Source organism: Capra hircus, chromosome 5, assembly GCF_001704415.2.
Source record: "Capra hircus breed San Clemente chromosome 5, ASM170441v1, whole genome shotgun sequence".
NCBI classification, from domain to species: domain Eukaryota; kingdom Metazoa; phylum Chordata; class Mammalia; order Artiodactyla; family Bovidae; genus Capra; species Capra hircus.
This window is the reverse complement of record NC_030812.1, coordinates 36,828,188-36,854,966: the sequence shown is the minus strand read 5'-3', so window position 1 is coordinate 36,854,966 and position 26,779 is coordinate 36,828,188.

Below are 26,779 nucleotides of genomic sequence, written 5' to 3'. Positions count from 1 at the left end.
TTGTTCCCTGAAACTTTGCTTGTCTGTTTGTTTTTAGTATTTATCTACTTGACTGCGTTGGATCTTAGTTGTGCCGCTCCGGCTCCAGAGAGTATAGGCTCGGTGTTTGCAGCTCATGGGTTTAGTTGCTCCACAGCATGTGGGTCTTAGTTCCCTGGCCAGGGATTGAACCCACGTGCCCTGCATTAGAAGGTGAATTCTTAACCAAAAAGGGAAGCCCCTACAGTTCTGTTCTTTTCTGTCTAGACTTTTACAATATCCATTTTGCTCATTTTTATTTTATTTTCCATATGTCTCATTAACATACTTATGTTTTTTCTACGTTTTTGAACATGAAATATAGTAACAAAAGTAGATCTTAATGCTTTTTTTTTTTTTTTTTAACTGATTCTATCCTCTGAGTAGTTTGGGGGTCTGTTTCTATTGACTGATTTTCTTTGCATTCTGGATGTTTTTCTGCTTCTTTTAACTGTTTGTAATTTTTTTATGGAATGCTAGGTAGTGTGAATTTTAACTTGTTAAGTGCTGGATATTTTTGTTTTTCTGTAATTATTTGGGGGATTTGTTCTGGGGCTCAGTTATTTACTTAGAAACAAATTTGATCCTTTTGAGGGTTTCCTGCTAAGCTGTGACTGGCATGACCAGAACAGCCTGAATTGTAAATGTCTGTTCAAGTCATTCATCTATTTTTCTGTTGGGTTATCTACAGAATTATCATTTTTAGGATATGTATTCACTCTATATATGAATGCAGTAGAAAATAAAAGTAAGCAAAATGGAAATATATGTATTCATTCTACATGGGGCTTCGCTGGTGACTCAGATGGTAAAGGATCTGCCTGCATTACAGGAGACCCTGGTTTGATCCCTGGGTTGGGAAAATCCCCTGGAGGTAGAAATGGCAACCACTCCAGTATTCTTGCCTGGAGAATTCCATACACAGAGGAACCTGGCAGTCTATACTCCATAGGGTCACACACAGTTGGACACAACTGAGTGATTAACACATTACTATTCATTCTACATATGAGCCATTTATTGTATATATAGGAAATATCTTCTTCCACTCTGTGGCATGCTTTTTAAACTTTCCTCAATCAAAATGACATAATAAATATTTTCTATGAAAGACATAATAAATATTTCCTTTCAGGACAAGGCTATTTGCCTTGTAACAGGGACATAAAGGGCTTGTCAAAGGATGAAAGTCTAATGGTAGAATTCCCATCACCAATTCACTATGTTGAGAATTTCATCATAGCCCTTCCTGGTATCTCTTTAGTCATAACACAGTCTTGACATCTCCTTTGCTTATTGCTAGGATTGATTGGACCTGTTATAGAAAAGTAAAGACCAGTTTCTGTATGACAATGTTTGCTCAGAGTGGCCACTGTAGATAGCAATAAAAAAAAAAAAATTCTGTAGATCATTCACAAAGAAACATAACAAAATAAATATACAATCTCCCTTTTTATTGAAGATATTCTTTTAAAGATGAATGTATATTCAGAGATGAAAATGCCTATAGGAATATTTTCCTAGAAATATGAATCATTCAGTGCTTTGGCTTTGCATGAAAAAAAAGAAAAATGAAATGAATCTCTGCTTAAGTGCATCAGAATGTGAATCTGTTGTATCAGCTATTTGTATTTCAAAGGGAAAAGAGTTAATTAAATAGCTTCAAGTAAATCACTATAAATTGAGTAATTTCTATTTTTTGTCCAAATAATTTCCAAATGTTTATTATCCCTAAATCATAATAACTGGGAAATTGACCTCCCTATTTTTTCCTACCTTCCATCCAGATAATGCTAATTCATTTATCTTTTCAGAAATAATTAACTACTATGATACTAGACTAGAGAAGGAAATGGCAATCCACTCCAGTGTTCTTGCTTGGGGAATCCCATGGACAGAGGACCCTGGAAGGCTACAGTCCATGTGGTCACAAGAGTCAGACATGACTGAGCAACTAAACCACCACGACCACCACCATGATACTAGACACACTAAATTAAACACTAACTCTCCCCCAAAGGAGTTTATAGTCCAAAGAAAAGAGGTATGAATCAGTAAGCAACAGGGACCAGTACAGCCTTTGAGTACCAGATGCTGTTAGTGCAAGTTCCTGTGCCCAACACCCAGTGAGTCCAAACAATTGACAAGTAGGGAGTTTGAGGCAGAGAAGGGTTTTTTGCAAGGCCATGCTAGGAAACGCAGTGACTCATGCCCTGACAAACTCAAGATCCGTGAAGGGCTTTGGCAAAGCATTTTTAAAGAGCAAGTGAGGGAGAGTGTAGGGTTCATGATCAGCTTGAACACAGTTCTCTCATTAGCTGATGGGGAGGCAGCAGGGTGGTGTCACAGGGTTTAACATTATCAGTCCTTTGGCTTCAGGAGGCCTGGGGCTATGTGCACATGATCATTAAGAAGTTAGCATCTTCTATTTAGTGTGTGCTGTGCATATGTGTGTGGTGGGGGGGAGGGTGTGGTGGTAGAGGGGGTCCACTTCTCCAATATTTGCACCAAATACTCAGGAAATTTGCATCAAATACCATTACCTAGTTACTTCAAAGAGGAGTTAAAGCAGAGGATACATGGAGAAGGCCCCATAGAGTCCTTGCTCAGTTACTGTGCTGGTGGGTCTACCTCATTAAGGACTAATGCCTGAAGAAAGAAAGATCTAAGCTGATGTTTGTGTAAGATTTTTAAATGTTAAATCTCAAATCCCTTATGATTATACAGTGGAAGTGAGAAATAGATTTAAGGGCCTAGATATGATAGATAGAGTGCCTGATGTACTATGGAATGAAGTTCGTGACATTGTGCAGGAGACAGGGATCAAGACCATCCCCATGGAAAAGAAATGCAAAAAAAGCAAAATGGCTGTCTGGGGAGGCCTTACAAATAGCTGTGAAAAGAAGAGAGGTGAAAAGCAAAGGAGAAAAGGAAAGATATAGGCATCTAAATGCAGAGTTCCAAAGAATAGCAAGAAGAGATAAGAAAAGCCTTCTTCAGCACTCAATGCAAAGAAATAGAGGAAAACAACAGATTGGGAATGACTAGAGATCTCTTCAAGAAAATGAGAGATACCAAGGGAACATTTCATGCAAAGATGGGCTCAATAAAGGATAGAAATGGACTGGACCTAACAGAAGCAGAAGATATTAAGAAGAGGTGGCAAGAATACACGGAAGAACTGTACAAAAAAGATCTTCATGACCCAGATAGTCATGAGGATGTGATCACTAATCTAGAACGAGACATCTTGGAATGTGAAGTCAAGTTGGCTTTAGAAAGCATCACTACGAACAAAGCTAGTGGAGGTGATCGAATTCCAGTTGAGCTGTTTCAAATCCTGAAAGATGATGCTGTGAAAGTGCTGCACTCAATATGCCAGCAAATTTGGAAAACTGAGCAGTGGCCACAGGACAGGAAAAGGTCAATTTTCATTCCAATCCCAAAGAAAGGCAATGCCAAAGAATGCTCAAACTACCGCACAATTGCACTGGTCTCATATGCTAGTAAAGTAATGCTCAAAATTCTCCAAGCCAGGCTTCAGCAATATGTGAACCGTGAACTCCCTGATGTTCAAGCTGGATTTAGAAAAGGCAGAGGAACCAGAGATCAAATTGCCAACATCTGCTGGATCATCAAAAAAGCAAGAGAGTTCCAGAAAAACATCAATTTCTGCTTTATTGACTATGCCAAAGCCTTTGACTGTGTGGGTCACAAGAAACTGTGGAAAATTCTGAAAGAGATGGAAATACCAGACCACCTGACCTGCCTCTTGAGAAATCTGTATGCAGGTCAAGAAGCAACAATTAGAACTGACATGGAACAACAGACTGGTTCCAAATAGGAAAAGGAGTACGTCAAGGCTGTCTATTGTCACCCTGCTTATTTAACTTATATGCAGAGTACATCATGAGAAACGCTGGACTGGAAGAAACACAAGCTGGAACCAAGATTGCCGGGAGAAATATCAATCACCTCAGATATGCAGATGACACCACCCTTATGGCAGAAAGGGAAGAGGAGCTAAAAAGCCTCTTGATGAAAGTGAAAGTGGAGAGTGAAAATTTGGCCTAAAGCTCAACATTCAGAAAATGAAGATCATGGCATCCGGTCCCATCACTTCATGGGAAATAGATGGGGAAACAGTGGAAACAGTGTCAGACTTTATTTTTTGGGGCTCCAGAATCACTGCAGACAGTGACTGCAGCCATGAAATTAAAAGACGCTTACTCCTTGGAAGAAAAGTTATGACCAACATAGACAGCGTATTCAAAAGCAGAGACATTACTTTGCCAACTAAGGTCCATCTAGTGAAGGCTATGGTTTTTCCAGAAGTCATGTATGGATGTGAGAGTTGGACTGTGAAGAAGGCTGAGTGCCAAAGAATTGATGCTTTTGAACTATGGTGTTGGAGAAGACTCTTGAGAGTTCCTTGGACTGCAAGGAGATCCAACCAGTCCATTCTGAAGGAGATCAACCCTGGGATTTCTTTAGAGGGAATGATGCTAAAGCTGAAACTCCAGTACTTTAGCCACCTCATGAGAAGAGTTGACTCATTGGAAAAAAACTCTGATGCTGGGAGGAATTAGGGGCAGGAGGAGAAGGGGACGACTGAGGATGAGATGGCTGGATGGCATCACTGACTCAATGAAAGTGAGTCTGCGTGAACTCCGGGAGATGGTGATGAACAGGAAGGCCTGGTGTGCTGCGATTCATGGGGTCACAAAGAGTTGGACACAACTGAGTGACTGAACTGAACTGAGCATGTAATGAAGTTAGTAGAATCTCTCTAAGCCAGGACATGGTTGTCTTTTCTAAGTAAACAAATATTGTAGATCTTTAAGTATGATTGTGCCTGATGTGTGTGCAAGGGAGAAAAATGGGGTAAAGGAGGAGGAGGAAAGAAGAAATCTGTACAGAAATAACTAGGTTCTTTTGAAGAAAACCATACAAGACAGAGAAGTATATCCCCACCAGTCATCATCATCCTTATCATCATTAAAACTACTATTTATTGAGCCTCAACTCTGTCCAGGGTGACCAACATGCATTGAAATCTAGTTTTCATAATAACCTTATTTAAGGTCTTGCTGATAGCAAATAGCAGAGCAAGAACTGGATTCAGAAGATATGCCCTTTCCCTTAGATGGCAGACTAACATCTCAAAATAATTATCTTGCTTTTTACCAACAAGATGGTAACAAGATGACCATCTTGTTACCTAGGTCTGAACCCCAGTTTCCTTTATGGATCAGAGATGAGGGGTGGGGGGTGGTGGTGAGGAAACAAAGTAAAAAGGCTATTTAACCTTGCACATATCTCCTAGAATGTAGGTAGGGGGATGTGTTAATTTCTTCCTTCCTGCCATCTACAGGTGGACAGGGTTTTGAAGAAAGGTGCATTGAAACTTGTTTGTTTCATAGGCAGAGGGTTAGGATTCTCTGTGGAGAAGGCAATGACACCCCACTTCAGTATTCTTGCCTGGAAAATCCCATGGACGGGGGAGCCTGGTAGGCTGCAGTCCATGAAGTTGCTAAGAGTCAGACACGTCTGAACAACTTCACTTTCACTTTTCACTTTCATGCATAGGAGAAGGAAATGGCAACTCACTCCAGCGTTCTTGCCTGGAGAATCCCAGGGACAGAGGAGCCTGGTAGGAGGCCGTCTATGGGGTCACACAGAGTTGGACATGACCGAAGTGACTCAGCAGCAGCAGCAGCAGCAGCAGCAGCAGCAAGATTCTCTGAGGCAGGCCATTAGGTGTGATTATAATAACAATATTGGCTAAAGAAACAGATCTAAAATTGAAGAATCAAAATTGACTCTTCCCTGCAATGACTCAGTGGGTAAAGAATCTGCCTGTAATGCAGGAGACACAGGAGATGTGGGCTCGATCCCTGGGTCATGAAGATCCCCTGGAAAAGAAATGGCAACCTACTTCAGTATTTTTGCCTGGAGAATCCCATGGACAGAGGAGCCTAAAGAGTTGGACACAACTGAGAAACTAAACATACACATGTTTTACAGTAAAGGAGCAGCTTAATTGCTTGAACTTGATGGTACCCAAAGAGACCTGTATAAGGCTCAGAGAAGTAGAATCTCTTCTATCTAGAAACCAAAAGAACTGCTGAAAATATTGGATAATTTAAAGAAGATTATTAAAGAGTAATATAGAAACTCTAAGTGGCAGGGCCTAGAAAGAATATCCAGAGACTAAGTAGGGGAGAGCAACTGGTAATTGTGCCTGGAGACGTTGCTCAGAGCTTTCATTAAATTAGCTATTTCATGAGAAAGTATAGTTGCTACATATCTTCACTCTTGGTAGTTTGAAAGGGATCAGAATATGCTACCCCCAAGTATACCACTTTGGCATAAGGATTATTTTAAGCTGAAGGCAACTGAGAATCAACACATACAAGGAGTTCTCTGCTCTGACTAAAACGAGGGCATAAATTTTTCTTTGAGGAAGGTGCTTAGGAAGAGGAGTCTGACATCACCAGAGGTAGAGTCACACAGAGATAAATCTGTATAAAAAAAAATCTTACTAAAATAACCCCTGTCTTCCATTATGTTTATCCCCTGTGTATTTCCTAGTCATTTCCCCACAATTTACCACTGCTAGAAACTCAAAACTCATTTCCTCTTTCTAGTTACCTCTCCACAGTTTATTGCCCTTTGTTAAAATGGTATATAAGCCCCAAAGTCTATCTACTTCTTTTAGTTTTCATGCCTTTTCTGTGAAGCTTCATTACATGTAAAAATGATTAACATCCATAAAAATTGCACTTTTTCTCCCATTAATCTATCTTTTGTCAGTTTAATTTGCAAGCCTCATCACTGCACACAAAAGGGTATAACCTCGTGGGACCCTGTGGGGCTCTCCTGGATGGCCTCTCCTCTTACGGCTTCTGCTCTTTTAGTACTTTCTGGGATACTCAATAACCATGCAGATGCACGTTTCCTGACTTATTGTTTTACAGATGCTAAAATCCTCAGAAAATGGAAGATGTTAACTACCTGCTGATCATGACACTAGCCCCCAGACCTACTGAAGCCTTAGGACCGATCATATCAATCCCCGTGACACTGCCCAGTTACTCACCATCAACCAGAGAACTGTGCAAAAGCTGAACACATACCGTGCAATTCCCCTTCCTCATCTGACCTTTAAAAATGCCTGAAACCCGCTAGGTAGTTTGGGCCTTTTGAGACTCCTTGTCTGGAACCTTACAATAAATGCTGTGTTTTCCTTTACCACAACCAGGGGTCAGTAAATTGGCTTTACTGCATGAACATAAATTTGATTCAGTAACTAACAAGCATAAAGGAAAGTTATTTTCCTTCTGCTCCAATCTGTACCCTAGATTTTTTTCACTCAAGAGATAATATAATGTGTTGGGGAAAATACCTGCCTAGGAACTGAGGTACTTATCAGTCTTGGCCTGGACTTTAGTTACTTCTGGGACTATGTTAAAATGATTCTACTACAAATCTTTGTGCCTTAATTTCCTTATCAGAAAAACAGAAGAGTTAGACTAGAAGAGGATGGCAAATAGGAATCACTTCATGACTGGAGGGCTTGATCAAAGATTGAGAAGCCACACGCATCATGATTGACTGCTAACAACTATAATAGGCACTGGAGCTGACTAACTCCATATACGTGCAGAATATTTGTAATTCTGTGGAATAAAAGATAGATTTTTTAAAAGATGGATAAAATTTATTTTCATCTAGCATTCAATAAATTGGCGTGTGCCTTTTAATGGGTTGCTTATACAGGCTGGGAAAAATCAGCCTGCTTCAAATTCCACCAGAAGAAAAAAATAGGCAGATGTCTGAAGCAATAATACAATGTTTAGAGGAGAAATAAAGTCCTTTTTGAATCTGGGGTGATCAGGGAAAGAGCAATCCAAGCTGTACCAAGATGCAGGTTTCCATCACACCCCTTTTTATCCAAACTGTGTTTGGGTGCTACAGATGCCTGTAGCAGAATATAACTAACATAGAGTGATTGATGGCCCCACTGTCTTAATTCTAATGTTCAGGTTAACTAGAGATCATGGAAGGAATATCAATGTATCTATGGGGAATAATTTTTTTGTTAGTTTTTTTTTTTCTTTGAGGATAATTACTTTACAATGTTGTGTTGGTTTCTGCCCTACAGTGTGAATCAGCCATAAGCACACGCACACATATATATGTGTGTGTGCTTGAGTCTCCTCCCCACCTCCCCCCATCCCACCCCTCTGGGTCATCACAGAGTGCCAGGCTGAGCTCCCTGTGTCATACAGCAATTTCCCACTAATACATATTTTAAGCATGGTAATGTATTTAATAGGGCTTCCTTGGTGGTTCGGAGATAAAGAATCTATTTGCCAATGCCTTCGGAGAAGGCGATGGCACCCCACTCCAGTACTCTTGCCTGGAAAATCCCATGTGCGGAGGAGCCTGCTGGGCTGCAGTCCATGGGGTCGCTAAGAGTCGGACACGACTGACTGAGTGACTTCACTTTCACTTTTCACTTTCATGCATTGGAGAAAGAAATGGCAACCCACTCCAGTGTTCTTGCCTGGAGAATCCCAGGGACTGGGGAGTCTGGTGGACTGCCGTCTCTGGGGTCGCACAGAGTCAGACACGACTGAAGCGACTTAGCAGCAGCAGCAGCAGCAGCCAATGCAGGAGGCTTCAATCCCTTGGTCATGAAGATCCCCTGGAGAAGGAAATGGAAACCCACTCCAGTATTCTTGTCTGGGAAATCCCATGGACAGAGGAGCCTTGTGGGTCACAGTCCACAGGGTCGCAAAGAGTTGGACACAGCTAAATGACTAAACAACAAACAAAAGCGCCTAAACAACAATGTATTTAATACAATCCAAGACTTGGTTTTGACAAACTGATCATGGACATTTGGTTTTTTCACTGTGAAACAAACGGTTGAGATGACTGTTTTGATGACATGCTGGCATTTGAAGTTTAAGAAACTCATTCCCACATAGTTTAAACATACTCCCATTTCTTGCTCCCAGATGCCGATGTGATGTAATTTATGTAGAGGAGGACATTAAAGTAAGTCACTCAGGGCAGACAAGCTCTCATTTACATAAGGTTCTTGTAGGGGAAAGTATTAAATCAATTTTAACCTGTTTGGGCCTGTGTCCAAATAATGCGCAGGACTGTTTGAAGAGAATCAGTTTTGAAATTTATAAAAAGAGATCGTATGAAATGCGTTACTCAATTAAGTAAAGGCATTTATACTTTAGTATAGAGTACTGTACCATCTGCCGGATGAATAGAACTAATTAAATTTGACTTGGTATGTGATTCAAACAAACAGTTGGAAAATGAAAATTCTACAATGAATTCTTCGGCAGCACCTGAAATGATGGATACCCACTGGGAAAGATTGCATCCAGCCCTGCTCAGGTTGCAAACAGACTTCCCATTGTCTGGGTGCAGTCTGCATAATGTTTGCATTAAAAAGCAGGTCGGTTTCAGGAACTGCTCACCAGCAACAAAAAACCCAAATGCAGTGTTTGTCTGCTTTTGTCAAAGAACTAACAAGCTAAGAGGATGAAATTGAAATGGCTGCAAAGCTTCCCTGGCCACAGAAAAAATGACTTTGTTCTGAACTGTACTGCTAAGATCCCTGTTTAAGAAGAGACCAAAAAAAAAAAAAAAAGCTCTGTACAAAATAGCCATTGTTTGTAAAACTGCAATTAAATTGAAATGCTACAGTGACAAATCAGGCTAAAGCCATATAACACTTTGGTCTTGAATCTGAGGCAATCAAAGGTAGCTGTCTCTATAGGTATTGGTTGCATCTGTCAAATGGAAGTTGTATTATGTCACCTTGTCAGGAAACCTCAGGGGAAAACTGTTGGGGGATTTAGAATGCACTTTATACCAAATAAATACATTTATTTACATAGATGCTAGGATAGCAAAATGGTTAGTTAAGAAAGGACCATTTCTATGGAAACTTGACTACTCAGTGCCAACTACTGAAGTATCATATTTGACTTTTTCACTTTTCATCCAGATGTTCTTATTATGTATTGACACAGCCTTGGTACTTTGTATCAGCTGAACAAATGCATGATTGATTGAGTGCCACAAGGATGCTAAATCTATCTTTTGTAAGAACAAGTCTTCCGAAAATCAACCATCATTTCTCCAGGGAATTTTGGCAAAATTAATATGTTTTCATATTCAAATAATCTGTCTTTAAAAAAATATCAGTATATCACTTGCTTAAAGAAAAGGGGATTTCAAAGCATCCCTTCGTTTGTTCAAGCTGTGGAACATACAGTAGCATTTAATAAGAAGATGGATGAGTGCAGCAGGCTCCGGGATCCATAAACAGAAGAGAACAAGGTTGAGAAGAGGATCTATATAATTTGGTGATAAAGGCTTCTGAGTAGCATACGCTTTCACTTTGGACTGATGGTGTTTATGAAGCACTCAGAACCATCACTCTTCAGAGGAGAGTTGGGGGTGGACAGAAAATAAATCAGAAGTCTTGTCTGAGGAGCAGGGGTTGATCCCAGTAGCACCTGAATGAGGACATGGGTTTCTCAAGTTTCATTTGTGCAGGGATCAAGAATCAACAGGAAATGAGCACTGTGGAATCAACTAGCTCCTTCTAATACAGAGGTTATTTTCCTATAACCATTTTCCTTGGTAGAAAAACTGTGGCTATCTTGAGGGCCTATGTAAGAGAGCAGAATTCAAAGTAACCAGTTGACATATGGGAATGATAGGAACACATGCCAAAGTGAAATAACCAGGAAGGACATATGAAATAAATCACTGCAAAGCAGAACACATGTAGGTAGAGCTGGCCAAATTAGACTTTAGGAAAACCAAGAAAAAAACAGAATGAGATAAATGCTTGAGGCTGGAGTCAGAGAATACAGTCAGTCTTCTCAGGTTAGAAGAAGCTTCAACATACAAACCTGAACTATAGGATTTGAAGGTAAGCGACAACAAAATTCCATCTAGCAAAGCCATCAAGCTTGATTCTTTAATTGTCTATTTATTAAAGACACTTCGCAGATGATCCCTGTTAAGCTGACCTGCCTGTTCACAATATGTGTCCCCTTAAGAATGGATTTATAAACACGTATCACTTGCCCGGGTTGAAAATCCCCAACATCTTTTATAAATACATTATCCAAGTGTTATTAAAGAACTCGAACTCTTGTTTTAGTGAGAGGATTTCTGGCAAGTATCTGCTGGATTTCCTGTTCTAACATTGTCTGAGTTGTTGATGACCTCATGTCAGTCAGGACGAATGGTGACTTGAACCTGTGCTCCATGGAAATCCCATCCTATCAAATCAGGGCTCTGGACTTTCCCTCCAGTAGCCTGTCTGAGGTGGTGCTGGCCTGAGGAGAATCTTGTGGTACTTTTCAAGTTTCCCTTTAAAATTGCTTTGAGACAATCTGTCAACAGGTGTATGTGTTTCCTGCCAGATAGCAGCAATTAAGACGTCAACTGCTATTTCCCTGATTGCAGAGAAGGAGCAGGAGGCAAAGATGTGTGCACAGCATGGTTTCGGTTAGAGGCAGGATCTGGGAACTTGTTTTAACCAGTTTGGTAATTCACTTGATTGAGAAAATGGCATCAAGTGACATTTTTTTGGTCACAAAAAGGTAATGTGGGGCAGAACCTTAGAAAGAACTGTCATTAAGGCCCTCTCTCCCCACAGAAACTGGATTTAGCCACTCTTGAGACCCCAGTTCAATTCCTGGGTCAGGAAGAAGGGATAGGCTACCCACTCCAGTGTTCTTGTACTTCCCTTGTGGCTCAGCTGTTAAAGAATTTGCCTGCAATTCAGGAGACCTGGGTTGGATCCCTGGGTTGGGAAGATTCCGCTGGAGAAGAGAAAGACTACCGACTCCAGTATTCTGGCCTGCAGAATTCCGTGGACTATACAGTTCATGGGGTCGCAAAGAATCGGACACAACTGAGCGACTTTCACTTTCACTCCTTGCTTAAGAGGTGTGAATTTATATAACAGACACACTTTAGGTTTTTATTAGGTATTTTAAAATTATCTTCTTAGAGATAGATCTTTAGTGTACATATTTAGTTTTAGAAAAATAGACATTTTTGGATACAATTCTGCTTTTCTCAATTTGAGGTGATTCACCCATCATTATCCAGGAAGCACTATCAGCTGTTACACCTCCTGACTCATAACAGTTTGTTCCTTAAAGGCAGGAACTGAGACAATATTAATGATGATTAGAGCTATTATTCATTAAGTGCAACTTTGTACCTGGCACTGTTCCAAGCACTTTGCCATATTATATCATTTAATCCTCACAAGACCACTGAGATAGGTACTTCTGTTATTTCCACCTACCGATAAGAAAATTGAGGCACAGAAAGTATATTTAATATTAGAGTCTTCATATTTATCTAACTCCACCTAACATAAATCCCAGGACAGAGTAGTTATGTGGTAGGTTTACATTGTAACTTGGGTCTAATGTCCTGCTTTCAATCTCAACTGTGGGTCCTACCTTAACTGATTTCAACTCCCATTCTGAGTCCATTGTTTTAAGACAATTGCCTTTAACTCCTACCCAAAATAACCACTATTAACAAAGACGTATTATGTCCATGTTCTTCTCCCTCAGTGGGAGGGAGGTCCCAGAGGGAGAAAATATATATTGCTGATTCACTTCATTGTATAGCAGAAACTAACATAACATTGTGAAGCAATTATATTTCAATAAAAAATAAAGATGTATGATATTAGCATATTTTTTAACATTCACTCCCAAAATTCATCAGGTATAGCTCACTTTAAATAATACCAATTGATTGATCACTTCATTCATTTATTCATAAGCTTAAAAGCTATTCATTGAGTGGCGAAACCAAAACATAGAGTCAAGAGCTCACTTTAAATCTGGTTTTTGCCATTTTCCAGTTAGGATTCACTAGCTAAAAGAGCTGGATATTTAGAATCAGGTAGACCTGAGTTCTTAATGAATTGCTGGGCTTGGATGAATTATTTTAAGTTCTCTAAGTTTAAATTTCTTTATCTGTAAAAAAACAGGATTATTGGGAGGAGAATTAATATAAGCAGAGTGCCTAGCATTGGACTGAGTACAGGGGATGGATATATTAAACTGTGCCTATTGTTAATATACAACTCTTCAAGGAGAACGTACTTCTTAGGTGAAGGCAGATGCAAACTCATTCCCAGGGAAAAGTAGGAGTGGTATGACTGGGATTCCAAGGTCTGCCTCATGCCCCTGCCACCCTGTTCTTCTATTCCAGGGAGCTACCCTGTCTTGAAGGTCCAGGGCCAGGAGTGAGCAAGTGGTGGGGGAGGCATGAATTAGAAGGAGATGGCCCACTCCTCCTCCTGACTGACCTATCTTCTCACTAGTTTTCAACTTTCAAAGTAGATAGTACATATTTCTTCCCACCAAGCAGCTGGATGTGGGCATTTATGGATTGTGCAATCAGACTCTAAGTGAGCCTTGAAGTTCTCGAAGATCATTCACCTGGATTTGACTGATTATGAGGATGATTGCTGGCATGGACAGATGTAGAAATTATTGGTGCTTCTTACTTGAAGAGTGCCAAGAATCTGAAAATCCAGCCATGAATAGTCATATGTGGAAAGAGAAATTTTAAGGGAAAACAACAACAACAACAAAAAGAAATGAGATTACTTTTTTGTTGTTTTTCTTTCTTAAAATCTCTGCTTAATGGAGTAGCAATACTTAGATAATGAGTTCATGATCTGAGCAACAGTCAGCTTCTGGTCTGGTTTTTGTTGACTATATAGCGCTTCTCATCTTTAGCTGCAAAGAATATAATCAATCTGATGTTGGTGTGGACCATCTGGTGATGTCCATGTGTAGAGTCTTCTCTTGTGCAGTTGGAAGAGGGTGTTTGCTATGACTAGTGCCTTTTCTTGGCAAAACTCTATTAGTCTTTGCCCTGCTTCATTCTGCATTCCAAGGCCAAATTTGCCTGTTACTCCAGGTGTTTCTTGACTTCCTACTTTTGCATTCCAGTCCCCTATAATGAAAAGGACATCTTTTTGGGGTGTTCATTCAAAAAGGTCTTGTAGGTCTTCATAAAACTGTTCAACTTCAGCTTCTTCAGCGTTACTGATTGGGGCATAGACTTGGATTACTGTGATATGAATGGTTTGCCTTGGAAATGAACAGAGATCATTCTGTCATTTTTGAGATTGCATCCAAGTACTGCATTTCAGACTCTTTTGTTGACCATGATGGCTACTCCATTTCTTCTAAGGGATTCCTGCCAGCAGTAGTAGATATAATGGTCATCTGAGTTAAACTGACCCATTCCAGTCCATTTTAGTTCGCTGATTCCTAGAATGTCGACTTTCATTGTTGGCATCACTTGTTTGACCACTTCCAATTTGCCTTGATTCATGGACCTGACATTCCAGGTTCCTATGCAATATTGCTCTTTATAGCATCAGATCTTGCTTCTATCACCAGTCACATCCACAACTGGGTACTGTTTTTGCTTTGGCTCCATCCCTTCATTCTTTCTGGAGTTATTTCTCCACTGATCTCAAGTAGCATATTGGGCACATACTGACCTGGGGAGTTCCTTTTTCAGTATCCTATCATTTTGCCTTTTCATACTGTTCACGGGGTTCTCAAGGCAAGAATACTGAAGTGGTTTGCCATTCCCTTCTCCACTGGACCACATTCTGTCAGACCTCTCCGCCATGACCTGCCCGTCTTGGGTTGCCCCGTGGGCATGGCTTGGTTTCATTAAGTTAGGCAAGGTTGTGGTCCTAGTGTGATTAGATTGACTAGTAAACCGCTAGACCATTCAGGTATGACATAAATCAAATCCCTTATGATTATACACTGGAAGTGAGAAATAGATTTAAGGGCCTAGATATGATAGATAGAGTGCCTGATGAACAATGGAATGAGGTTCATGACATTGTACCAGAGACTAGGATCAAGACCATCCCCATGCAAAAGAAATGCAAAAAAAGCAAAATGGCTGTCTGGGGAGGCCTTACAAATAGCTGTGAAAAGAAGAGAGGCAAAAAGCAAAGGAGAAAAGGAAAGATATCAGCATCTGAATGCAGAGTTCCTAAGAATAGCAGGAGAGATAAGAAAGCCTTCTTCAGCAATCAATGCAAAGAAATAGAGGAAAACAACAGAATGGGAAAGACTAGAGATCTCTTCAAGAAAATGAGAGATACCAAGGGAACATTTCATGCAAAGATGGGCTCGATAAAGGACAGAAATGGTCTGGACCTAACAGAAGCAGAAGATATTAAGAAGAGGTGGCAACAATACATGGAAGAACTGTACAAAAAAGATCTTCACGACCCAGAGAATCATGATGATGTGATCACTAATCTAGAAGCAGACATCTTGGAATGTGAAGTCAAGTGGGCCTTAGAAAGCATCACTACGAACAAAGCTAGTGGAGGTGATGGAATTCCAGTTGAGTTGTTTCAAATCCTGAAAGATGATGCTGTGAAAGTGTGAAAGTGCTCAATATGCCAGCAAATTTGGAAAACTGAGCAGTGGCCACAGGACTGGAAAAGGTCAGTTTTCACAATCCCAAAGAAAGGCAATGCCAAAGAATGCTCAAACTACTGCACAATTGCACTCATCTCACATGCTAATATAGTAATGCTCAAAATTCTCCAAGCCAGGCTTCAGCAATACATGAACCATGAACTCCCTGACATTCAAGCTGATTTAGAAAAGGCAGAGGAGCCAGACATCAAATTGCCAGCATCCACTGGATCATTGAAAAAGCAAGAGAGTTCCAGAAAAACATTTATTTCTGCTTTATTGACTATGCCAAAGCCTTTGACTGTGTGGATCACAATAAACTGTGGAAAATTCTGAGAGAGATGGGAATACCAGACCACCTGACCTGCCTCTTGAGAAATCTGTATGCAGGTCAGGAAGCAACAGTTAGAACTGACATGGAACAACAGACTGGTTCCAAACAGGAAAAGGAGTATGTCAAAGCTGTATATTATCACCCTGCTTATTTAACTTATATGCAGAGTACATAATGAGAAACGCTGGACTGGAAGAAACACAAGCTGGAATCAAGATTGCCGGGAGAAATATCAATAACCTGAGATATGCAGATGACACCACCCTTATGGCAGAAAGGGAAGAGGAACTAAAAAGCCTCTTGATGACAGTGAAAGTGGAGAGTGAAAAAGTTAGCCTAAAGCTCAACATTCAGAAAACGAAGATTATGGCATCTGGACCCATCACTTCATGGGAAATAGATGGGGAAACAGTGGAAACAGTGTCAGACTTTATTTTTCTGGGCTCCAAAATCACTGCAGACAGTGACTGCAGCCATGAAATTAAAAGACGCTTACTCCTTGGAAGAAAAGTTATGACCAACATAGATAGTATATTCAAAAGCAGAGACATTACTTTGCTGACTAAGGTCCGTCTAGTCAAGGCTATGGTTTTTCCTGTGGTCATGTATGGATGTGAGAGTTGGACTGTGAAGAAGGCTGAGCGCCGAAGAATTGATGCTTTTGAACTGTGGTGTTGGAGAAGACTCTTGAGAGTCCCTTGGACTGCAAGGAGATCCAACCAGTCCATTCTGAAGGAGATCAACCTGGGGATTTCTTTGGAAGAAATGATGCTAAAGCTGAAACTCCAATACTTTGGCCACCTCATGCGAAGAGTTGACTCATTGGAAAAGACCCTGATGCTGGGAGGGATTGGGGGCAGGAGGAGAAGGGGACGACAGAGCATGAGATGGCTGGATGGCATCACTGACTCGATGAAACTGATTCTGAATGAACTCTGGGAGTTGGTGATGGACAAGGAGGCCTAGCATGCTGCGATTCATGGGGTCACAAAGAGTCAGACACGACTGAGTGACTGAACTGAACTGATATCAGATAAAATAGGCTTTGAAATAAAGGCCGTGAAAACAAAGAAGGACACTACACAATGATTAAAGGGTCAATCCAAGAAGAAGAGATAACAATTATAAATATATATGCACCCAACATAGTAGAACCACAATATATAAGGCAAATGCTAATAAATACGAAATGGAAAATTAACAGTAACACAATAATAGTAGTAGACTTAATACCCCACTCACACCTATGGATAGATCAACTAAACAGAAAATTAGCAAGCAAACACTGCTTTAAATGACACAATGGACCAGTTAGATCTAGTTGATATCTATAGGACATTTCACCACAAAACAGTGAATTTCACCTTTTTCTCAAAGGCACACAGAAACTTCTCCAGGATAGATCACATCCTGGGCCATAAATCTATCATTGGCAAGTTCAAAAAAATTGAACTCATTCCAAGCATCTTTTTTGATCAAAATGCAGTAATATTAGATGTCAACTACAGGAAAAACAAAACTACAAAAAATGCAAACATGGAGGCTAAACAATACGCTTCTGAATAACCAACAAATCACAAAAGAAATCAAAAAAAGAAATCAAAATATGCATAGAAATGAATGAAAATGAAAACACAACAACCCAAAACCTATGGGACTCAGTAAAAGCAGTGTTAAGAGGAAGGTTCATAGCAATACAAGCTTACCTCAAGAAATAAGAGAAAAGTCAAATAAATAACCTAACTCTACACCTAAAGCAACTACAAAAGGAAGAAATGAAGAACCCCATGGTTAGTAGAAGGAAAGAAATCATAATAATTTGGGCAGATAAATGAAAAAAAAAAAAAAAAAGCAAAGGAGACCATAGCAAAAATCAACAAAGCTAAAAGCTGGTTCTTTGAGAAGATAAATAAAATAGACAAACCATTAGCCAGACTCATCAAGGAAAAACAGGGAGAAGAATCAAATCAACAAAATTAGAAATTAAAATGGAGAAATCACAAAAGACAACACAGAATACAAAAAATCATAAAAGACTACTACTAGCAACTATATACCAATAAAATGGACAACTTGGAAAAAAATGGAAAAATTCTTAGAAAAGTATAACTTTCCAGAACTGAACCAGGACAAAATAAAAAATTTTAACAGACCCATCACAAGATGGAAATTTAAACTGTAATCAGGAATCTTCCAGCAAGCAAAAGCCCAGGACCAGATGGCTTCACAGCTGAGTTCTATCAAAAATTTAAAGAAGTGCTAACACCTATCCTATTCACTCTCCCAGAAAATTGCAGAGGAAGGTAAACTTCCAAACTCATTCTATGAGGCCACCATCACCCTAATACCAAAAGAAGACAAAGATGCCACACAAAAAAGAAAACTGCAGGCCAATATCACTGATGAACATAGATGCAAAAATCCTTAACAAAATTCTAGCAAACAGAATCCAACAACATATTAAAAAGATCATACATCATGACCAAGTGGGCTTTATCTCAGGGATGCAAGGATTCTTTAATATCTGTGAAGCAATCAATGTGATACACCACATTAACAAATTGAAAGGTAAAACCGTATGATTATCTCAATAGATGCAGGGACAGCCTTTGACAAAATTCAACATCCATTTATGATAAAAAACCCTCCAGAAAGCAGGCAGAGAAGGAACATACCTCAACTTAATAAAAGCCTATATGATAAACCCACAGGAAACATTATCCTCAGTGGTGAAAAATTGAAAGCATTTCCCCTAAAGTCAGGAACAAGACAAGGGTGCCCACTCTCACTACTAATATTTAACATAGTTTTGGAAGTTTTGGCCACAGAAATCAGAGCAGAAAAAGAAATAAAAGGAATCCAGTTTGTAAAAGAAGTAAAACTCTCACTGTTTATAGATGACATGATCCTCTGCATGGAAAACCCTAAAGACACCACCAGAAAATTACTAAAGCTAATCAATGAATACAGTAAATTTGCAGGATATAAAATTAACACACAGATATCCCTTGCATTCCTAACCACTAACAATGAGAAAACAGAAAGAATAATTAAGGAAACAATTCCATTCACCATTGCAATGAAAAGAAGAAAATACTTAGGAATAAATCTACCTAAAGAAACAAAAAACCTATATATGGAAAACTATGAAACACTGATGAAAAAAATCAAATAGGACACAAATAGATGGAGAAATATACCATGTTCATGGATTGGAATAAGTAATATAGTGAAAAAGAGTATACTACCCAAAGCAATCTATAGATTCAATGCAATCCCTATCAAGCTACCAATAATATTTTTCAGAGAACTAGAACAAATAATTTCACAATTTGTATGGAAATACGAAAAACCTCAAATAGCCAAAGCAATCTTGAGAAAGAAGAATGGAACTGGAGGAATCAACCTGCCTGACTTCAGGCTCTACTACAAAGCCACAGTCATCAAGAGAGTATGGTACTGGCACAAAGACAGAAATAAGATCAATGGAACAAAATAGAAAGTCCAGAGATAAATCCATGCACCTATGGACATCTTATCTTTGACAAAGGAGACAAGAATATACAATGGAGAAAAGACAATCTCTTTAACAAGTGGTGCTGGGAAAACTGGTCAACCACTTGTAAAAGAATGAAACTAGAACACTTTCTAACACTATACACAAAAATAAACCCAAAATGGATTAAAGATCTAAATGTAAGACCAAACACTATAAAACTCCTAGAAGAAGACATAGGCAAAATACTCTCTGATGTAAATCACAGCAAGATCCTCTATGACCCATCTCCCAGAGTAATGGAAATAAAAGCAAAAATAAACAAATGGGACCTAATTAAACTTAAAAGCTTTTGCACAATGAAGGAAACTATAAGGAAGGTGAAAAGACAGCCTTCAGAAAGGGAGAAAATAATAGCAAATGAAGCAACTGACAAATAATTAATCTCAAAAATATACAAGCAACTCGCAGCTCAATTCCAGAAAAATAAGCGACCCAGTCAAAAAATGGGCCAAAGAACTAAACAGACATTTCTCCAAAGAAGACACACAGATGGCTAACAAACACATGAAAAGATGTTCAACATCACTCATTATCAGAGATACGCAAATCAAAACCACAGTGAAGTACCATTTCACACCAGTCAGAATGGCTGCCATCAAAAAGTCTCCTTTGCTGGAAAGGGTGTGGAGAAAAGAGAACTCTCTTACACTGCTGGTGGGAATGCAAACTAGTACAGCCGCTATGGAGAACAGTGTGGAGATTCCTTAAAAAACTGGGACTAGAACTGCCATACGACCCAGCAATCCCACTGCTGGGCATACACACTGAGGAAACCAGAACTGAAAGAGACACATGTACTGCAATGTTCATCACAGCACTGTTTACAATAGCCAGGACATAGAAGCAACCTAGATGTCCATCGGCAGACGAATGGATAAGAAAGCTTTGGTATATATACACAATGGAATATTACTCGGCCATTAAAAAGAATACATTTGAATCAGTTCTAATGAGGTGGATGAAACTGGAGCCTATTATACAGAGAGAAGTAAATCAGAAAGAAAAACAGCAGTGCCGTATACTAATGCATATATATGGAATTTAGAAAGCTAGAAATGATGACCTTATATGTGAGACAGCAAAAGAGACACAGATGTAAAGAACAGTCTTTTGGATTCTGTGGGAGAAGGCGAAGGTGGGATTATTTGAGAGGGTAGCATTGAAACGTGTATATTATCATATGTGAAGCAGATTGCCAGTCCAGGTTTGATGCATGAAACAGGGTGCTCAGGGCTGGTGCACTGGGATGACCCTGGGGGATGGGATGGGGAGGGAAGTGGGGGTGGGGGTTCTGGATGGGAAACAAATGTGCACCCGTGGCTAATTCATGTCGATGTTTGGCAAAAAACACTACAATATTGTAAAGTAATTAGCCTCCAATTAAAATTAATTAATAAAAACAAATCTCTGCTTAAAAAGCTTAATTCTCCCTCATTTTAGAAATACTGTATTGTGTTGTTTACGTATGTTTTACAACAATAGTTTCTTCTTAGTATTCAGTATTGTCTAGAAGGGATGATTTTTGTTCCAGTTTTTTTTCCCGACCTCAGGTGTAGAGGCTTGAAGTAAAATGCATCTTGGTTTAAGACTTTCGTATCAACTGATAATGAAGAGCCCTGATTTGTCTGACAGACTGATTGCCTTCTGTCTCCTTTTTCTGTATTCATCTGCCTCCCTCCATCCTTAGACTACCATTCTAATATCATTAATATGTTATTTTATTTCCATGCATCCTTATAAAACATAGGTAGGCAATTTTAATTTAAATAAATGGAACTTACTCCATTTGCTCATATTATCTTTATCTAATGTGAAAGAATGAATGGTACATAATAGAGGTATCTATATTCTTGATTAGGTTAATGCCTATATATCGTCTTTTTATACATTTTGTATCTAGAATTATTGCTGTTACGTTTGGAATCTCATTTTTAATTATATTTTCAGTGTGTTATTATTGACTGCTGTATTTAGCTATTACCAGAATAACTACTGGCTCCCCAGGGGGCACTACTGGTAAAGAACCCCCCTGCCCATGCAGGAGATGTAAGAGATGTGGGTTCTGTTCCTGGGTTGGGAAGATCCCCTGGGGGATGGCATGGCAACCCACTCCAGCATTCTTGTCTGGAGGGTCCCATGGATAGGCTCAAACAGAGTCTGACACAACTGAAGCAACTTAGCACACACAAATAACAATGATAAGCTACAAACAGCCTCAAGCTCAGTGACTAACTATAACAAAGATTTAATTTTTAATTTTTATTATATTTAAGATTACTTATTTCTGGCTGTCTTAATAGCTGTCCCAAATTACTTATTGATGGTTATATTAATAGCTATCATTCCAATAATGTGGGATAACAGGTCAATCCAAAACTTATTGGCTTACAAATCTAAGCATGTCTATTTCTATCACAAGAGTCTACAGATTGGTTAGTTATCTGCAGACTTGACTAAGATCTGCTGGACTCAGCTCTAGGTTACAAGTTGGATATAAGTCTAATCTATTACATATCTTCGACATCCAAGGAGTGGTGGTTGCACAGGCGCAGGAGGGCTGAGAGGAGCTACTCCACACTCAAGGTCAGGAGGGACGGCTGTGAGGAGATACCCTTCATCCAAGGTAAGGAGCAGTGGCTGCACTTTGCTGGAACAGCTGTGAAGAGATACCCCACGCCCAAGGTAACAGAAAGACAGGTAAGACAGTAGGTGTTGGGAGAGGCATCAGAGGGCAGACACACAAACCATAATCACAGAAAACTAGCCAGTCTAATCACACGGACCACAGCCTTGTCTAACTCAATGAAACTAAGCCATGCAATGTGGGGCCACCCAAGACGGGAGGGTCATGGTAGAGCGGTCTGACAGAATGTGGTCCACTGGAGAAGGGAATGGCAAACCACTTCAGTATTCTTGCCTTGAGAACTCCATGAACCATATGAAAAGGCAAAATAATAGGATACTGAAAGAGGAACTCCCCAGGTCGGTAGGTGGCCAATAAGTTACTGGAGATCAATGGAGAAATAACTCCAGAAAGAATGAAGGGATGGAGCCGAAGCAAAACCAATACCCGGTAGTGGTTGTGACTGGTGACAGAAGCAAGATCTGATGCTATAAAGAGCAATATTGCATAGGAACCTGGAATGTTAGGTCCATGAATCAAGGCAAATTGGAAGTGGTCAAACAGGAGATGGCAAGAGTGAACATCGACATTCTAGGAATCAGCAAACTAAAATGGACTGGAATGGGTCAGTTTAACTCAGATGACCATTACATCTACTACTGCGGGCAGGAATCCCTTAGAAGAAATGGAGTAGCCATCATGGTCAACAAAAGAGTCTGAAATGCAGTACTTGGATGCAATCTCAAAAATGACAGAATGATCTCTGTTCATTTCCAAGGCAAACCATTCAATATCACAGTAATCCAAGTCTATGCCCCAACCAGTAACGCTGAAGAAGCTGAAGTTGAACAGTTCTATGAAGACCTACAAGACCTTTTTGAACAAACACCCCAAAAAGATGTCCTTTTCATTATAGGGGACTGGAATGCAAAAGTAGGAAGTCAAGAAACACCTGGAGTAACAGGCAAATTTGGCCTTGGAATACAGAATGAAACAGGGCACACATGGACATCACCAGATGCTCAACACTGAAATCAGATTGATTATATTCTTTGCAGCCAAAGATGGAGAAGCGCTATACTGTCAGCAAAAACAAGACCAGCAGCTGACTATGGCTCAGATCATGAAATCATTATTGCCAAATTCAGACTTAAATTGAAGAAAGTAGGGAAAACCACTAGACCATTCAGGTGTGACCTAAATCAAATACCTTATGATTATACAGTGGAAGTGAGAAATAGATTTAAGGGACTAGATTTGATAGAGTGCCTGATGAACTATGGACTGAGGTTCATGACATTGTACAGGAGACAGGGATCAAGACCATCCCCATGGAAAAGAAATGCAGAAAAGCAAAATGGCTGTCTGGGGAGGCCTTACAAATAGCTGTGAAAAGAAGAGAAGCAAAAAGCAAAGGAGAAAAGGAAAGATATAAGTATCTGAATGCAAAGTTCTGAAGAATAGCAAGGAGAGATAAGAAAGCCTTCTTCAGTGATCAATGCAAAGAAATAGAAGAAAAAAACAGAATGGTAAAGACTAGAGATCTCTTCAAGAAAATTAGAGATGCCAGGGAATATTTCTTGCAAAGATGGACTCAATAAAACACAGAAATGGTATGGACCTAACAGAAGCAAAAGATATCTAGAGGAAGTGGCAAGAATACACAGAAGAACTATAAAAAAGATCTTCACGACCAAGATAATCACAATGGTGTGATCACTCACCTAGAGCCAGACATCCTGGAATGTAAAGTCAAGTGGGCCTTAGAAAGCATCACTACGAACAAAGCTAGTGGAGGTGATGGAATTCCTGTTGAGCTATTTCAAATCCTGGAAGATGATGCTGTGAAAGTGCTACACTCAGTATGCCAGCAAATTTGGAAAACTCAGCAGTGGCCACAGGACTGGAAAACGTCAGTTTTCATTCCAATTCCAAAGAAAGGCAATGCCAAAGAATGCTCAAACTACCACACAATTGCACTCATCTCACACACTATTACTAAAAATACATTTACAGTAATGCTCAAAATTCTCCAAGCCAGGATTCAGCAATATGTGAACCATGAACTTCCAGATGTTCAAGCTGGTTTTAAAAAGGCAGAGGAACCAGAGATCACATTGCCAACATCTGCTGGACCATCAAAAGAGCAAGAGAGTTCCAGAAAATATCTATTTCTGCTTTATTGACTGTGCCAAAGCCTTTGATTGTGTGGATCAGAGCAAACTGTAGAAAATTCTGAAAGACATGGGAATACCAGACCACCTGACCTGCCTCTTGAGAAATCTGTATGCAGGTCAGGAAGCAACAGTTAGAACTGGACATGGAACAACAGACTTGTTCCAAATAGGAAAAGGAGTACGTCAAGGCTTATTGTCACCCTGCTTATTTAATTTATATGTTGAGTACATCATGAGAAATGCTGAGCTGGATGAAGCACAAGCTGGAATCAAGATTGCTGGGAGAAATATCAATAACCTCAGATATGCAGATGACACCACCCTTATGGCAGAAAGGGAAGAGTAACTAAAAAGCCTCTTGATGAAAGTGAAAGAGGAGAATGAAAAAGTTGGTTTAAAGCTCAACATTCAGAAAACTAAGACCATGCCATCTGGTCCCATCACTTCATGGGAAATAGATGTGGAAACAGTGGAAAGTGTCAGACTTTTTTCGGAGGGGGGGTGGCGCTCCAAAATCACTGTAGATGGTGATTGCAGCCATGAAATTAAAAGACACTTATTCCTTGGAAGAAAAGTTACGACCAATCTAGATAGCATATTCAAAAGCAAAGACTTTACTTTGCCAACAAATGTCCGTCTAGTCAAGGCTATGGTTTTTCCGTTGGTCATGTGTGGGTTTGAGAGTTGGTCTGTGAAGAAAGCTGAGTGTTGAAGAATTGATGCTTTTGAACTGTGGTGTTGGAGAAGACTCTTGAGAGTCCCTTGGACTACAAGGAGATCCAACCAGTCCATTCTAAAGGAGATCAGTCCTGGGTGTTCATTGGAAGGACTGATGGTAAAGCTGAAGCTCCAATACTTTGGTCACCTTATGCGAAGAGCTGACATTTGAAAAGACCCTGATGCTGGGAGGGATTGGGGGCAGGAGGAGAAGGAGACGACAGAGGATGAGATGGCAGGATGGCATCACTGATTCGATGGACATGAGTTTGGGTAAACTCCGGGAGTTGGTGATGGACAGGGAGGCCTGGCGTGCTGCGGTTCATGGGGTCACAAAGAATCGGACACGACTGAGTGACTGAACTGAACTGATTACATATCTTTATTCTCCTTGCAACAGTAGCTATGCAAGAAATATTCTTCTCTTAATGACTAGCAGGAGTGGACCATACAGGCAGGTTTAAATCTCTTCTCAGTCTTCTAACAGGCCATAGGCCAAATCAAGTCACATAGCACAGGCAAAGTCACTTTGTATGGAAATATCCTCTGTCCAAGGGCTTCTGAGGTGGCACACTGGTAAAGAATCCACCTGCCAATTCAGGAGACTGAGGAGACAGAGTTTGATCCCTGGGTCAGGAATATACCTTGCCATAGGAAATGGCAACCCAATCCTGTATTCTTGCCTGGAAAATTCAATGGACAGAGGAGCCTGGTGGGCTACAGTTCATGGGGTTGCAAAGAGTCAGACATGACTAAGCACACACACTCACACACATACTCTGCCCATGATGAGAGCTAGAGGATCGTCCTGCCTAGTATATGGTAGAGGGTATGGATAATCCAGATATATAATCTCTATGCACATAGATAAATTCTACTGATTTGTAGTTTTTTAAATCCATACCTGCCGGGAGCCAGTGTGAGGAATCCCGCCCGTGACAAGGTCATGAGGAAGGAAGCTGACATACGCAAGGCGTGCTCAGACTTCAGGGACCCCTCTGGAAATTCCTAAGCATGTACCCCAACAAAAATCTGCCGGCTTTTGTGCTCTGCTTTTCCACTCTTCTGACATTTTCTGGAAAAAGTCAATTCAGGGCTTTAGTCTTCTGCATTTGAAAGAGTGTTTCAATCCCAAAACCCTCTGATGGCTTTCTAGCCTGCCTGCAGGACTCGTACAGCTGCGCATGTGATTGTTTGAGGCCTCCTGACCGCAGGAGGCACAGGAAGCTTAAAACATCCTAGGAATGCAGGAGCTTCCGAGGAGTCAAAATCTTTAGAATAGGACTGATTAAAAGTTTCATTTTTTGGGTCAATGCTTGCTGCCAAATTTTCATATCCTTTATTTTTAGATATAGTTGGTATATAGAAAAACAAGTAGTAGACCTGGTATTAGCAACATTAGATCTTCGAGTTAAGTACCTTCTTTGTTATATCCCACTGCACCTTTGTTCTATAGAGATGTAACTTTAATGCTTTAAGGAGATGCAAATTAAAGAAAAACACTTCAGGGGAAACAAAATCAACATTCATTAAGGAAGAGAGATAAAAAGTGTTAACAAGCTTCTTGGCCAGAAGATAATGTAAATCACCTGAGACCTTTTGTATACAAAATGATGTATAGAAAGAGTCTGGGCTGCGAACGCTACATAATTCTGTGTTACCCATTGATCTCCATGTTTTATCAAAAGTATAAAAGGCCTTCTGAACAATAAAGGATCGGACCAGTTTCTCGAACTAGTCTCTCGGCCTGGTTTCTTGGGACTCTGGCTCCCCCCATGTCTCTCTCTCTCCTCT